At 38.7% G+C, this 16,579-nt stretch overlaps 1 long non-coding RNA gene across 1 annotated transcript; it reads right to left on the bottom strand.

Annotated features, from left to right (window-relative positions):
• Nucleotides 1-179: 179 nt before the first annotated feature.
• Nucleotides 180-16,560, bottom strand: LOC134535589 (uncharacterized). The gene is made up of 2 exons (XR_010075654.1): nucleotides 16,202-16,560; nucleotides 180-754 (listed from the first exon to the last, which is right to left on the bottom strand). It is a non-coding gene; the product is annotated as an uncharacterized LOC134535589 (long non-coding RNA).
• Nucleotides 16,561-16,579: the final 19 nt, after the last annotated feature.

The raw sequence follows: 16,579 nt of genomic DNA, 5'->3' as shown, positions 1-16,579 counted from the left end.
GAAATATTTGTTTAAAGTGTCAGTGCAGAGCATCAGTGTCATTATACCAGAAACTGTTAAGGTCATCATACATGTTTTGAGGGAGTACATAAAGGTAAGTCATTAAAAAATACAATGAAATACATTAGTTATTGATATATTCATTCGGTGAATGAAACCGAGACAACAATATAACGATGTTAAATACAATACACTTTATATGAAACGAAAGTAGGGATACAAAATATAAGAATACCGGGATGCATTCAATACATTTATGAACACATTACTCAGGCACAACCACATTGCTACCACTGCTGTTGCCGAAACCATAAACGGCTTCATCATGATTAGGCAAACGCAGCTCGATATATTGCTCTGACGATGAAGAACCCGTGGAACTTGTGCTTGGCAGGTAATTTAGTGGTTGGAATGGAGAGACGACTGATTGAACAACATCCTGGGACTCGATCTCAAAGAGAATGTTAGTGATACGGTTGTGAGCAATGTTTTGTAATTGAGTGGATGGTAGGTTCCGTATCTTGTGAGCAACAAAGTCTGCAAAGGAAGCATGCACATCGTTTATTTTCATGTTTGCACACACACTTTTCATGATCTTGAATGCTTCTTCCTCTCTGGTCACCGAACTCTTTCGTTTGTTAATTCTGGAACTCGTAGTGTTGACAACTGCACACGTTCCCTCTATCGGAGATTCGAGATGAGAAGTATGAAGCACATCGTCCTCTGCATGCGTGTCTTGGTTTACTTCAGGAACCTAGCATAAACACAACACATTCATGCAGAAATTTGCTGCTATGTATAATTTTAACTAGTATTACTAATATATAGGCAATATGTATACGTCTATAGCATACATATTATACATTTATTTCAGATGCCATCAAGTGAAGAAGAGTGGAATGAAATTGCGAGTACCTTTGAAGCAAAATGGAACCATCCTAACTGCTGTGGTGCTGTTGACGGAAAGCACGTTGTGATACAGTGTCCAGAAGGTAGTGCAACCGACTACTACAACTACAAAGGATGCTATAGTATAGTACTGTTAGGAGTTGTGGATGCAGACTATAACTTTATATATTGCAATGTAGGATGCCAAGGGAAAATTTCAGACGGTGGCGTGTTCAAGCATTCGGAATTCGCAAAGAAACTATTCGGCAAAAGAATGAGTTTGCCAAATCCGAGACCTTTACGTGGCAGAAATTTAGACGTCCCTTTCGTACTTGTCGCAGATGATGCATTCCCTTTACATGAACACATAAAGAAACCATTTCCGGTGGAACTGGGTAAGGGATCTCCGAACAGAGTGTTTAATTACCGACTGTCTAGGGCACGTCGTACTGTTGAGAATGCTTTCGGTTTGCTGGCATCAGTTTTCAGAATTTTTAGGAAACCAATAGAAATGAAAAATATTTCAAACGTTGCAGACGTTGTACTTTGTTGTGTGTATCTGCATAATTTTCTGCGAAAACAGAAGTCTTCCCGGACGTTGTATGCGCCATGCGGATCCCTGGATAGTGAGGATGCTAGTACCGGCAATGTTATTGATGGTTTGTGGAGGCAAACAGTAGCATCTGATACTGGTATTTTGCCCCTGCAGACTAGGGCACGTAAGCCTTCTGCGAGGGCTCACGACATAAGGATCGAATTTCGCGAATACTTTATGTCAAGAGTGGGTTCTGTTCCTTGGCAACACCAGTATTTGTAATGTGTAATGTGTGATGTGTAATGTTTCAGCAAATCGTCTTGTATTCATATTTTAATCTATAGTGATATACGTATAAACATTCTTTAAACAAAGAACAGAAATGAGACTATAAGGTAATGATATATCTGAATTGAATATTAAGGGCTCTGATAACCGCTTTCTGTATTTAATTAGTAATCAAAGATACTTACAGTAGATAAATTCTGGATGTACAATTACTGACGATAATTTTTATCATTCCCGGAGCGAATTATGTGTAACATTTCCTATAAAAATTTTGCGATACAATGATACACGATGTTGCTCGTTTAGTTTTGTGAAATACCAATCGGTAAGTTATATTTACAAATGAAGTATGATTATTGAGTATTTAAATATATTTTGTACGGCAATACATTTACAGACAGGACAGTACAAGTGGGATACTTTTTGTTTGATAGTTTTCTTTAAATTAGATACCTTGAGAAATAGTTAATTGCAACTTTGAGTCCCCTATTACAGCTCAGTAGACAAAAGAGTCCTTAACATAGAAACATTCTCACATCATGTGGTAGATGCAATGTAACAGTGTATATAAGTAGTTGGAAATAGGGGGTTCAAGCACAGGCGCAGGAGCCAGGAGCCGGCCGCCATCTTGGATGACGTCATTTTTGACCCAAAATTCCTCAAAATTCCTCAAAAATGACTCAAAATGACTCAAAATTTCCCGTTTTCGAGGGAAAAATTCACGTTTCGAGGGAAAAATTCCCGTTTCGAGGGAAAATTTCCCGTTTTATTCCGTAAAAATCCCAGTGGATAGAAAAGTCCTAAAAGTGGCTTAATCATCCCTAACGCAAGCCACTGTTAAGCCGCTATCAGGACTTGACCTTGACCTTTGACCTTGCCAATCTATGCTAATCTATGCCAATCTATGCCAATCTACGCTAATCTATGCTAATCTATGCCAATCTATGCTAATCTATGCCAATCTATGCTAATCTATGCCAATCTATGCCAATCTACGCTAATCTATGCTAATCTATGCCAATCTATGCTAATCTATGCCAATCTATGCTAATCCGTATGCTAATCTATGCTAATCTGTATGCTAATCCATGCTAATCTGTATGCCAATCCATGCTAATCCATCCGCCATTTTGTATTTCTAGAAATTTCCACAAACTTCGAATCGTGACGTCACCGTTGCACTTTGTGTCACGGACGCCATCTTGGATTTGAATTTTTTTTTTTCGAACTTTGAAATTCGATGTAAACATCAACCACCATCTTGTTTTCGTCTGCTGGTGGCCGCCATATTGTTTTCGTCTGCTGGTGGCAGCCATCTTGTTTTCGTCTGCTGGTGGCCGCCATCTTGTTTTCGTCTGCTGGAGGCAGCCATCTTGTGAGAGTGCGCTCACGCCATGTTAGTTTAATTCTTACCCGCTAGAGTGCAGTAATCATTTATTATTACTGTGACACCCACCATCTTGTCATTTGGCCACCATCTTGAAAATCCATAATTATTTAGCTAGGAATTCGGGAAAAATTCCAAAATTTATTAAATAAATCACCCATTAATTTATTTATTGAATCGCTGGATTCCCGTCCTTTGTTCGATACCTGATCGATGCAATAATGTTTAATTTTATGTAAAATAATAATAATTTCAATAAACCATCTTCAACATTCTTAAAGAGACTTTAAAACCTCTACTACCATCATCCTATAAGCCATCAACACCACCATCTTGGAAAATTCGTAATTATATTGCTAGAGATTCGGGAAAAAGTTACAAATTCATGTAATAAATTTGCAAACAATAAAATGATTAATTAGGTCGACTCAGGCCCTTGACACGATTCGGAATGAAGATGGAAAAAAATAAACATAATATAATAGTGGCAGGTTCGAGAAAGAAAAAAACACAAGTTCTTTCACAAAATAAACTTTATTACATAATTTCTACTTTACTACACGAACACTTGCGAAAGCCAGCAATCTTATAATCATTTAGGTCCGCAGCGGCGTGAAATGACTAATTCTTAGCTCCAATCGGCTTATACTAGAAAGAGTCCAGCCAGAATCTTTACAGACATAGTCCTCCTCTTCTTGACAGAGTTTCTGGATACCGTTTTTAACAGTATGCTTCACATCGTTAGAACTGTAAATTACTGCAGCCGATGTCTTGAATGCACACTTCTTCCCTTCGTCTTCGAATGGATACGGCTTTCCATATATACAGTCCAACCACAAGTTGTATTTTAATGAACCGTTTGTTGCTACATCATCAGTAAGCTGATTGATTATGTTCTCTTTGATATCATCAAGAAAATTACAAATGTCTTTCGACTCACCTAACGTATTTGGATAATAGTAGTCTTTCAATGTCCCACGAAATGCAGACTGCGCCAAGTAGAACCCATTATCATTCACTTGTAATGCGCCGAACACAGTCTTAGGTTTATTTTCATGTTCAGACGTCATACCAATCGGTTGCTGCACATCGGTTTTCTTGCTTGTTCTCTTACGAGTCTCCAATCTAAAGCGAGGAGTCGAAGTTTCTACAGGTAGTTCTTCAGTAGACACACGGACTTTACCGTTGCATTTTTTCACATGTCGTCGCAAACTGTCAATACGTGTAAACCATTCATGACACCCATCACAGCGAAACTTTATACGAGATGGATTCTTCTTGCATTTACTCCGCTCATGTCTTCGTGCATCATGAGAAAATGCGAACGACATATCACAGTAGCTGCAAGGATACCGTGGTGATGAAGACGATCCTTTCAGACCCGAACCAGATGATGTTGTTGCAGCAGTTACACCATCTCCAGGCATACTCTTATGAACATCAATACATCGTTGCTGCACCGAAACCTTTACTTTCTGCCGCACAGCAGGTCCTTTGCATGTCTTCATGTGCGTTTTCATATTATCTTGTCTTGCAAATTGCTTGTGACATTTCTCACAAACAAACATTTTACGATAAGGGTTCTTAGCGCATTCTCTCCTCTCGTGTCGTCGAGTATTGCTGCTGTTTGTGAAAATCTTGTCACAGTAACAGCACCGATGTTCGTTAGTCGGTGTTGAATCACCAGTCATTGAAGTTTCCATCGAGGGCGAAACGAAGTTCGACGAGTTTTCCTGCGTAGTCAGCACCAACGGCATTAAAGTCTCTCCTGCTGACGGTATCGCGACTGTTGAAATCTCCTCTTTTGATGACGTCGTCTTTGCCGACGGGATCTGCACCTTCTCCACCGTAGCTGACGTCAGGGTTCCCGTAGACGATGGTGCGTCGTCCATCAAGTTCGACGTTTTAGATGGTAAAGATGCCATCGAAGTCTCAAGAACAGGCAATTACACGACGTATGCACCAGTAGAATCAAACTAGGTGATCCTTACACCGACGACGTCAGTAACAAACTGAGCGACCTGCTGTCCAGGACTCGCTTATATACACGCACCGGTTGGAATAATACTCTAGTCAAATCAAGAACCAATTACTATAATACTCGAGTCAAAACACCATTGAAAGAAGAAGCGCACCAAAATAAGGTAACGCATTTGGAAACAAATTCATCAAATGAAATGAACACGCAATGCACGCACTTGCAGCTTTCATCTCAAGGTATCATTTAAATTTCATTCAAGCGAAGTATCAAGCCAATGTCACATCATATTATCATCCTATTGGTCATACTATCCTCAAAATATAACAGTCTTATAAATCACACCAGTTATAGAAGGACTTATAGTTTATAACACACATCATTTCAGCCATTGTTCTTTAACAAATTCGAATTTAAAAATGTAAAATGTAAGTACTTGTTAAGTTGAAGAACCAGGTACGTAAATATATTATATACTTTATGGACACTGTAGGCACAAAAACCCTGAAAGTACATATGTAAGAATGATATTTAATAAAACTAATATTAGCTCTATACCCACACGACTATGTGTTGACTGCTGTGTCTAGGGTGTTGACCTCAATTTATACCGCTAGGACCTCCCTCCAGTCCAGTCACGTGTACCGTTGCTTCCGTTGTTGTCCCCCGCCTTGCTGGCGGCCTCCAACATTCGAACGAGGTGATCAACCATCCAAGCCCTAAGCATGTTCGCATTGTGTCTTGAGATCGGACCTGGACATCCAAGTTACATAGAGTATAATATACTCTGAAATACATAATAAAGAGAAAATTGATATAAATAACATTATACTTTGCTTAATAGTTCCAGAAGTAATGAACGCACTGCTTGACCAGTGACAGGTGTAACTAAATATTAAATATATTTTATTTTCCATTACCTTTCGTGGAATTTATTAATCATTCACTCTACGAAAAACAACTCAAGACAATATACCTGACCATCGAATTAAAATACAGTACCGCTATGCCTTACATAAAAGTCTAATTATTCGATAATCTGAATAACCTATAAATCGTTCATGTACAAAGCCACACATACAGGCCAATTGTCTATGGACCATGAGACCGAGTCATGACAATATCAGACGTATAGGTTAGAATTTTCAGAACCGCAGGACCTTCTTCGTCTTTAGATAATTACAGTCATTTAGACCATCATGAAATCTTAATACATACTAAAGGACCAAGCGACCTTGAAAAATATTTTAGTAACACCAAGAGGTTTTGAACTAGTAAATATTCAGTCACTACATATTTTACTATGCGCAATCAACAAAAAGGAAGCACCATCAACGAAAAGGCAGCACATTTGTAAACACCATCAACAAAAAGGAAGCACAATCGGAAGCACATTCATAGAAAAGGAAGCACAATCGGAAGCACAATCACAAAAAGGAAGCACATTTGGAAGCACAATCACAAAAAGGAAGCACATTTGGAAGCACAATCCACAAAAAGGAAGCACATTTGGAAGCACATTCAACGAAAAAGGAAGCACAATCATAGAAACAACGCACAATCGGAAGCACAATCAACAAAAAGGAAGCACATTTTGGAAGCACCATCAACAAAAAGGAAGCACATTTTGGAAGCACCATCAAAAAGGCAGCACATTTTGGAAGCACAATCAAAAAAGGCAGCACATTTGGAAGCACCATCAACAAAAAGAAGGAAGCACATTTTGGAAGCACCATCAAAAGGCAGCACATTTGGAAACACAAGTTACGAGAACTAAGTCTTAGTTAGATATCAGAATGCAAGAAATAAAAACATTAAATTTTTACTTTTAATATTTAATTTATTTCTTAAGATTATACAAATAGAAGTAAAATAAGCCATTATTGTATGTAGCCAGCTTTCCTCAGTTCTTCGAGTTCTATACCTACCACGTTAGCATGGAGATGTCGTCAGAGCCCCCCCACACCACTGGGCGGCAGTTACGGTGACCCCAGAACTCGCTCGAAATATCCTGCACAACACATTCCAAAAACATGACGTAGCCTATGGTTGACGGCACAAACACCCTGAGTGGCTCTGTGTGTTTCCTCCTGCCCGAACACGCGCTGCTGTGAAAGCCTCTTCCCGAGCACAGACGTCACTCCCGCAGCAGACAAAACAGGCGTATGCTACAGGAGCTAGAACAATTGAATAACCAAATATATTTAGACTACCCAACTACATAAATGACATGAGATAATTCCTGTGCGATAATCGTACTTTAAATAATGCAATGTATGTATAAACAATAATCATGACTAAGTACTTGAAAAAAAAAATGTAAATGAGGTGTTATTCACCTTTAGCGCTTCTCGATTTCTGTATCTGCTACCCACGAATTAAATTGAGATGGGAAACCCCACCATTTCACAAAAGACCGGCCATTTCTTCGTTTGAGAACTTTCTCCACCTAATATGTGTCCGGATACATCGTAGGCTGGATCTCTTCAGCATAGAAGCCACCACGAATAGGCTTGTGGTCCAAGTCTTCGAGGTAGTAGGTCCTGGGTTCCGATTCACGAACGTGTGTCACACGGAAAAAGTTCTGAACTCCAATTCGCCGTGAAACCTTTCTCAAAGACACTTTTCTGCTTGAAAATTCTCACAATGTCACCAACATTAGCTTTATGCTTGCGTGTATCTTTCTTCTTCGTTTTGGTGAATACAGTCCCAAGTAGACGATCATCCTTTACATCTTTAGGCTTCATTTTCGTGGTAGAATGCACTGTGGAATTATATTCACAAATGCCACCTGCTTATTGGCTACTGACTCGTGATACCTGTCAACTGGGGCGCTTGCGATTCGATGCTTTTTTTGGTTGAAGGTTTTTCATTGGCTCAAAGTTCTTCAGATAAACTGTGAACCAATCAGTCCAGTCACGTGTACCATTGTTGTCCCCCCGCCTAGCTGGCGGCCTCCAACATTCGAACAAGGTGATAAACCATCCAAGCCCTAAGCATGTTCGCATTGTGTCTTGAGATCGGACCTGGACATCCAAGTTACATAGAGTATAATATACTCTGAAATACATAATAAAGAGAAAATTGATATAAATAACATTATACTTTGCTTAATAGTTCCAGAAGTAATGAACGCACTGCTTGACCAGTGACAGGTGTAACTAAATATTAAATATATTTTATTTTCCATTACCTTTCGTGGAATTTATTAATCATTCACTCTACGAAAAACAACTCAAGACAATATACCTGACCATCGAATTAAATACAGTACCGCTATGCCTTACATGAAAGTCTAATTATTCGATAATCTGAATAACCTATAAATCGTTCATGTACAAAGCCACACATACAGGCCAATTGTCTATGGACCATGAGACCGAGTCATGACAATATCAGACGTATAGGTTAGAATTTTCAGAACCGCAGGACCTTCTTCGTCTTTAGATAATTACAGTCATTTAGACCATCATGAAATTTTAATACATACTAAAGGACCAAGCGACCTTGAAAAATATTTTAGTAACACCAAGAGGTTTTGAACTAGTAAATATTCAGTCACTACATAATTTACTATGCGCAATCACAAAAAGGAAGCACATTTGGAAGCACAATCACAAAAAGGAAGCACATTTGGAAGCACAATCCACAAAAAGGAAGCACATTTGGAAGCACATTCAACGAAAAAGGAAGCACATTTGGAAGCACAATCACAAAAAGGAAGCACATTTGGAAGCACAATCCACAAAAAGGAAGCACATTTGGAAGCACATTCAACGAAAAAGGAAGCACAATCATAGAAACAACGCACAATCGGAAGCACAATCAACAAAAAGGAAGCACAATCGGAAGCACATTCATAGAAAAGGAAGCACAATCGGAAGCACAATCACAAAAAGGAAGCACATTTGGAAGCACAATCACAAAAAGGAAGCACATTTGGAAGCACAATCCACAAAAAGGAAGCACATTTTGGAAGCACCATCAAAAAGGCAGCACATTTTGGAAGCACAATCAAAAAAGGCAGCACATTTGGAAGCACCATCAACAAAAGAAGGAAGCACATTTTGGAAGCACAATCAAAAAAGGCAGAGAAAAAAAATATTTAAAAATAAAAATAAATTAATAAAAAATTTTAAATGACAAAAAAAATTAAAAAAATAAATAAAATTCTGGCTTGTACTAGAACTATATCTTTGCTCAACAATGATAAGTTCACAAGCTTGCAGAATCTGTTTATTTATTTTTTTAATTTTTTTTTGTCATTTAAATTTTTTTATTAATTTATTTTTATTTTTAAATATTTTTTTTCTCTGCCTTTTTTGATTGTGCTTCCAAAATGTGCTTCCTTCTTTTGTTGATGGTGCTTCCAAATGTGCTGCCTTTTTTGATTGTGCTTCCAAAATGTGCTGCCTTTTTGATGGTGCTTCCAAAATGTGCTTCCTGTTTGTGGATTGTGCTTCCAAATGTGCTTCCTTTTTGTGATTGTGCTTCCAAATGTGCTTCCTTTTTGTGATTGTGCTTCCGATTGTGCTTCCTTTTCTATGAATGTGCTTCCGATTGTGCTTCCTTTTTGTTGATTGTGCTTCCGATTGTGCGTTGTTTCTATGATTGTGCTTCCTTTTTCGTTGAATGTGCTTCCAAATGTGCTTCCTTTTTGTGGATTGTGCTTCCAAATGTGCTTCCTTTTTGTAATTGTGCTTCCAAATGTGCTTCCTTTTTCGTTGAATGTGCTTCCAAATGTGCTTCCTTTTTGTGGATTGTGCTTCCAAATGTGCTTCCTTTTTGTGATTGTGCTTCCAAATGTGCTTCCTTTTTGTGATTGCGCATAGTAAATTATGTAGTGACTGAATATTTACTAGTTCAAAACCTCTTGGTGTTACTAAAATATTTTTCAAGGTCGCTTGGTCCTTTAGTATGTATTAAAATTTCATGATGGTCTAAATGACTGTAATTATCTAAAGACGAAGAAGGTCCTGCGGTTCTGAAAATTCTAACCTATACGTCTGATATTGTCATGACTCGGTCTCATGGTCCATAGACAATTGGCCTGTATGTGTGGCTTTGTACATGAACGATTTATAGGTTATTCAGATTATCGAATAATTAGACTTTCATGTAAGGCATAGCGGTACTGTATTTAATTCGATGGTCAGGTATATTGTCTTGAGTTGTTTTTCGTAGAGTGAATGATTAATAAATTCCACGAAAGGTAATGGAAAATAAAATATATTTAATATTTAGTTACACCTGTCACTGGTCAAGCAGTGCGTTCATTACTTCTGGAACTATTAAGCAAAGTATAATGTTATTTATATCAATTTTCTCTTTATTATGTATTTCAGAGTATATTATACTCTATGTAACTTGGATGTCCAGGTCCGATCTCAAGACACAATGCGAACATGCTTAGGGCTTGGATGGTTTATCACCTCGTTCGAATGTTGGAGGCCGCCAGCTAGGCGGGGGGACAACAATGGTACACGTGACTGGACTGATTAGTTCACAGTTTATCTGAAGGACTTTGAGCCAATGAAAAACCTTCAACCAAAAAAAGCATCGAATCGCAAGCGCCCCAGTTGACAGGTATCACGAGTCAGTAGCCAATAAGCAGGTGGCATTTGTGAATATAATTCCACAGTGCATTCTACCACGAAAATGAAGCCTAAAGATGTAAAGGATGATTGTCTACTTGGGACTGTATTCACCAACACGAAGAAGAAAGATACACGCAAGCATAAAGCTAATGTTGGTGACATTGTGAGAATTTTCAAGCAGAAAGGTGTCTTTGAGAAAGGTTTCACGGCGAATTGGAGTTCAGAACTTTTTCCGTGTGACACACGTTCGTGAATCGGAACCCAGGACCTACTACCTCGAAGACTTGGACCACAAGTCTATTCGTGGTGGCTTCTATGCTGAAGAGATCTAGCCTACGATGTATCCGGACACATATTTGGTGGAGAAAGTTCTCAAACGAAGAAATGGCCGGTCTTTTGTGAAATGGTGGGGTTTCCCATCTCAATTTAATTCGTGGGTAGCAGATACAGAAATCGAGAAGCGCTAAAGGTGAATAACACCTCATTTACATTTTTTTTTTCAAGTACTTAGTCATGATTATTGTTTATACATACATTGCATTATTTAAAGTACGATTATCGCACAGGAATTATCTCATGTCATTTATGTAGTTGGGTAGTCTAAATATATTTGGTTATTCAATTGTTCTAGCTCCTGTAGCATACGCCTGTTTTGTCTGCTGCGGGAGTGACGTCTGTGCTCGGGAAGAGGCTTTCACAGCAGCGCGTGTTCGGGCAGGAGGAAACACACAGAGCCACTCAGGGTGTTTGTGCCGTCAACCATAGGCTACGTCATGTTTTTGGAATGTGTTGTGCAGGATATTTCGAGCGAGTTCTGGGGTCACCGTAACTGCCGCCCAGTGGTGTGGGGGGGCTCTGACGACATCTCCATGCTAACGTGGTAGGTATAGAACTCGAAGAACTGAGGAAAGCTAGCTACATACAATAATGGCTTATTTTAATTCTATTTGTATAATCTTAAGAAATAAATTAAATATTAAAAGTAAAAATTTAATGTTTTTATTTCTTGCATTCTGATTTCTAACTAAGAGTTAGTTCTCGTAACTTGTGTTTCCAAATGTGCTGCCTTTTGATGGTGCTTCCAAAATGTGCTTCCTTCTTTTTGTTGATGGTGCTTCCAAATGTGCTGCCTTTTTTGATTGTGCTTCCAAAATGTGCTGCCTTTTTGATGGTGCTTCCAAAATGTGCTTCCTTTTTGTTGATGGTGCTTCCAAAATGTGCTTCCTTTTTGTTGATTGTGCTTCCGATTGTGCGTTGTTTCTATGATTGTGCTTCCTTTTTCGTTGAATGTGCTTCCAAATGTGCTTCCTTTTTGTGGATTGTGCTTCCAAATGTGCTTCCTTTTTGTGATTGTGCTTCCAAATGTGCTTCCTTTTTGTGATTGTGCTTCCGATTGTGCTTCCTTTTCTATGAATGTGCTTCCGATTGTGCTTCCTTTTTGTTGATGGTGTTTACAAATGTGCTGCCTTTTCGTTGATGGTGCTTCCTTTTTGTTGATTGCGCATAGTAAAATATGTAGTGACTGAATATTTACTAGTTCAAAACCTCTTGGAGTTACTAAAATATTTTTCAAGGTCGCTTGGTCCTTTAGTATGTATTAAGATTTCATGATGGTCTAAATGACTGTAATTATCTAAAGACGAAGAAGGTCCTGCGGTTCTGAAAATTCTAACCTATACGTCTGATATTGTCATGACTCGGTCTCATGGTCCATAGACAATTGGCCTGTATGTGTGGCTTTGTACATGAACGATTTATAGGTTATTCAGATTATCGAATAATTAGACTTTCATGTAAGGCATAGCGGTACTGTATTTAATTCGATGGTCAGGTATATTGTCTTGAGTTGTTTTTCGTAGAGTGAATGATTAATAAATTCCACGAAAGGTAATGGAAAATAAAATATATTTAATATTTAGTTACACCTGTCACTGGTCAAGCAGTGCGTTCATTACTTCTGGAACTATTAAGCAAAGTATAATGTTATTTATATCAATTTTCTCTTTATTATGTATTTCAGAGTATATTATACTCTATGTAACTTGGATGTCCAGGTCCGATCTCAAGACACAATGCGAACATGCTTAGGGCTTGGATGGTTGATCACCTCGTTCGAATGTTGGAGGCCGCCAGCAAGGCGGGGGACAACAACGGAAGCAACGGTACACGTGACTGGACTGGAGGGAGGTCCTAGCGGTATAAATTGAGGTCAACACCCTAGACACAGCAGTCAACACATAGTCGTGTGGGTATAGAGCTAATATTAGTTTTATTAAATATCATTCTTACATATGTACTTTCAGGGTTTTTGTGCCTACAGTGTCCATAAAGTATATAATATATTTACGTACCTGGTTCTTCAACTTTACAAGTACTTACATTTTACATTTTTAAATTCGAATTTGTTAAAGAACAATGGCTGAAATGATGTGTGTTATAAACTATAAGTCCTTCTATAACTGGTGTGATTTATAAGACTGTTATATTTTGAGGATAGTATGACCAATAGGATGATAATATGATGTGACATTGGCTTGATACTTCGCTTGAATGAAATTTAAATGATACCTTGAGATGAAAGCTGCAAGTGCGTGCATTGCGTGTTCATTTCATTTGATGAATTTGTTTCCAAATGTGTTACCTTATTTTGGTGCGCTTCTTCTTTCAATGGTGTTTTGACTCGAGTATTATAGTAATTGGTTCTTGATTTGACTAGAGTATTATTCCAACCGGTGCGTGTATATAAGCGAGTCCTGGACAGCAGGTCGCTCAGTTTGTTACTGACGTCGTCGGTGTAAGGATCACCTAGTTTGATTCTACTGGTGCATACGTCGTGTAATTGCCTGTTCTTGAGACTTCGATGGCATCTTTACCATCTAAAACGTCGAACTTGATGGACGACGCACCATCGTCTACGGGAACCCTGACGTCAGCTACGGTGGAGAAGGTGCAGATCCCGTCGGCAAAGACGACGTCATCAAAATAGGAGATTTCAACAGTCGCGATACCGTCAGCAGGAGAGACTTTAATGCCGTTGGTGCTGACTACGCAGGAAAACTCGTCGAACTTCGTTTCGCCCTCGATGGAAACTTCAATGACTGGTGATTCAACACCGACTAACGAACATCGGTGCTGTTACTGTGACAAGATTTTCACAAACAGCAGCAATACTCGACGACACGAGAGGAGAGAATGCGCTAAGAACCCTTATCGTAAAATGTTTGTTTGTGAGAAATGTCACAAGCAATTTGCAAGACAAGATAATATGAAAACGCACATGAAGACATGCAAAGGACCTGCTGTGCGGCAGAAAGTAAAGGTTTCGGTGCAGCAACGATGTATTGATGTTCATAAGAGTATGCCTGGAGATGGTGTAACTGCTGCAACAACATCATCTGGTTCGGGTCTGAAAGGATCGTCTTCATCACCACGGTATCCTTGCAGCTACTGTGATATGTCGTTCGCATTTTCTCATGATGCACGAAGACATGAGCGGAGTAAATGCAAGAAGAATCCATCTCGTATAAAGTTTCGCTGTGATGGGTGTCATGAATGGTTTACATGTATTGACAGTTTGCGACGACATGTGAAAAAATGCAACGGTAAAGTCCGTGTGTCTACTGAAGAACTACCTGTAGAAACTTCGACTCCTCGCTTTAGATTGGAGACTCGTAAGAGAACAAGCAAGAAAACCGATGTGCAGCAACCGATTGGTATGACGTCTGAACATGAAAATAAACCTAAGACTGTGTTCGGCGCATTACAAGTGAATGATAATGGGTTCTACTTGGCGCAGTCTGCATTTCGTGGGACATTGAAAGACTACTATTATCCAAATACGTTAGGTGAGTCGAAAGACATTTGTAATTTTCTTGATGATATCAAAGAGAACATAATCAATCAGCTTACTGATGATGTAGCAACAAACGGTTCATTAAAATACAACTTGTGGTTGGACTGTATATATGGAAAGCCGTATCCATTCGAAGACGAAGGGAAGAAGTGTGCATTCAAGACATCGGCTGCAGTAATTTACAGTTCTAACGATGTGAAGCATACTGTTAAAAACGGTATCCAGAAACTCTGTCAAGAAGAGGAGGACTATGTCTGTAAAGGTTCTGGCTGGACTCTTTCTAGTATAAGCCGATTGGAGCTAAGAATTAGTCATTTCACGCCGCTGCGGACCTAAATGATTATAAGATTGCTGGCTTTCGCAAGTGTTCGTGTAGTAAAGTAGAAATTATGTAATAAAGTTTATTTTGTGAAAGAACTTGTGTTTTTTTCTTTCTCGAACCTGCCACTATTATATTATGTTTATTTTTTTCCATCTTCATTCCGAATCGTGTCAAGGGCCTGAGTCGACCTAATTAATCATTTTATTGTTTGCAAATTTATTACATGAATTTGTAACTTTTTCCCGAATCTCTAGCAATATAATTACGAATTTTCCAAGATGGTGGTGTTGATGGCTTATAGGATGATGGTAGTAGAGGTTTTAAAGTCTCTTTAAGAATGTTGAAGATGGTTTATTGAAATTATTATTATTTTACATAAAATTAAACATTATTGCATCGATCAGGTATCGAACAAAGGACGGGAATCCAGCGATTCAATAAATAAATTAATGGGTGATTTATTTAATAAATTTTGGAATTTTTCCCGAATTCCTAGCTAAATAATTATGGATTTTCAAGATGGTGGCCAAATGACAAGATGGTGGGTGTCACAGTAATAATAAATGATTACTGCACTCTAGCGGGTAAGAATTAAACTAACATGGCGTGAGCGCACTCTCACAAGATGGCTGCCTCCAGCAGACGAAAACAAGATGGCGGCCACCAGCAGACGAAAACAAGATGGTGGTTGATGTTTACATCGAATTTCAAAGTTCGAAAAAAAAAATTCAAATCCAAGATGGCGTCCGTGACACAAAGTGCAACGGTGACGTCACGATTCGAAGTTTGTGGAAATTTCTAGAAATACAAAATGGCGGATGGATTAGCATGGATTGGCATACAGATTAGCATGGATTAGCATACAGATTAGCATAGATTAGCATAGATTGGCATAGATTAGCATAGATTGGCATAGATTAGCATAGATTAGCGTAGATTGGCATAGATTGGCATAGATTAGCATAGATTGGCAAGGTGAAAGGTCAAGGTCAAGTCCTGATAGCGGCTTAACAGTGGCTTGCGTTAGGGATGATTAAGCCACTTTTAGGACTTTTCTATCCACTGGGATTTTTACGGAATAAAACGGGAAATTTTCCCTCGAAACGGGAATTTTTTCCTCGAAACGGGAATTTTTCCCTCGAAAACGGGAAATTTTGAGTCATTTTGAGTCATTTTTGAGGAATTTTGAGGAATTTTGGGTCAAAAATGACGTCATCCAAGATGGCGGCCGGCTCCTGGATCCTGCGCCTGTGCTTGAACCCCCTATTTCCAACTACTTATATATACATATTTTTCAGCAATCAAAAATATAATACCAGGTATCACAACGCAAATACATTACATTATACTTACATTCATCTCATTGTTGTCATCATTGTTGGTGCTGTCATCAATGCTGTCCACAGTCTGAAATGGTACGGCCGTGTCTTTCAAAAACAACAGTGATTTGTATGCGAACCATGACGGCACTTCCTTTGCATTCGCTGACATGCCACATTTTGCACTACGGACTTTATCATGCTCCTTGCTAAAATAACAACGTAAGCTTTTGATCTTATTTTTCACAGCTTTTTCATTTAGTCCATACTTTCGTCCTAGTTCAATGATGGCATCCCTTCGAAGTTGTTTGTTTTTGTATTCTTTTAAGCTAGTGTTCCACAGGAGTTCATGTTTACGGTAGTCTTCTATGAACTGCAATGTGCTTTCCTGGCTATCTGACATTGTATTATA

This window comes from Bacillus rossius, chromosome 8, assembly GCF_032445375.1.
Source record: "Bacillus rossius redtenbacheri isolate Brsri chromosome 8, Brsri_v3, whole genome shotgun sequence".
Taxonomy (NCBI): Eukaryota; Metazoa; Arthropoda; class Insecta; order Phasmatodea; family Bacillidae; genus Bacillus; species Bacillus rossius.
Note: the sequence above shows the minus strand (reverse complement) of the source record. Positions and strands in the feature narration are given on the sequence as shown.